The sequence below is a fragment of the Limulus polyphemus genome, unplaced genomic scaffold (genome assembly GCF_000517525.1).
Source record: "Limulus polyphemus unplaced genomic scaffold, Limulus_polyphemus-2.1.2 Scaffold9392, whole genome shotgun sequence".
In the NCBI taxonomy this organism is placed as follows: domain Eukaryota; kingdom Metazoa; phylum Arthropoda; class Merostomata; order Xiphosura; family Limulidae; genus Limulus; species Limulus polyphemus.
This window is the reverse complement of record NW_013675002.1, coordinates 14,329-15,256: the sequence shown is the minus strand read 5'-3', so window position 1 is coordinate 15,256 and position 928 is coordinate 14,329.

The following is a 928-nucleotide window of genomic DNA, read 5'->3' as shown; positions in this document are numbered from 1 at the left end:
GTCACATAACCCAGTAGTCAACTATAAAGTCCTTACAGTTGTCACATAACCCAGTAGTCAACTATAAAGTCCTTACAGTTGTCACATAACCCAGTAGTCAACTATAAAGTCCTTACAGTTGTCACATAACCCAGCAGTCAACTATAAAGTCCTTACAGATGTCACATAACCCAGTAGTCAGCTGTAAAGTTTTCACATAACCCAGCAGTCAGCTTTAAAGTCCTTACAGTTGTCACATAACCCAGTACACAGCTGTAAAGTTTTCATAGTTTTCACATAACCCAGCAGTTAGCTGTAAAGTCCTTACAGTTATCACATAACCCAGTAGTCAACTATAAAGTCCTTACAGATGGCACATAACCCAGTAGTCAGCTGTAAAGTCCTTACAGTTGTCACATAACCCAGCAGTCAGCTGTAAAGTCCTTACAGTTGTCACATAACCCAGCAGTCAGCTGTAAAGTATTCACAGTTGTCACATAACCCAGTAGTCAACTGTAAAGTCCTTACAGATGTCACATAACCAAGCAGTCAGCTAGAAAGTTACCAAATACAACTGAGTTAGAAAGTCCCACCAGTTTTAATGTTACCAAATACAACCAAGTAAGAAAGTCCTACCAGTTTTAATGTTACCAAATACAACCCAGTTAGAAAGTCCTACCAGTTTTAATGTTACCAAATACAACCCAGTTAGAAAGTCCTACCAGTTTTAATGTTACCAAATACAAAACAGATAGAAAGTCCCACCAGTTTTAATGTTACCAAATACAAAACAGTTAGAGAGTCCTACCAGTTTTAAGGTTACCATATACAAAACAGTTAGAAAGCCCTACCAGTTTTAATGTTACCAAATACAAAACAGTTAGAAAGTCCTACCAGTTTTTAACATTACCAAATACAACCAAGTTAGAAAGTCCTACCAGTTTTTAAT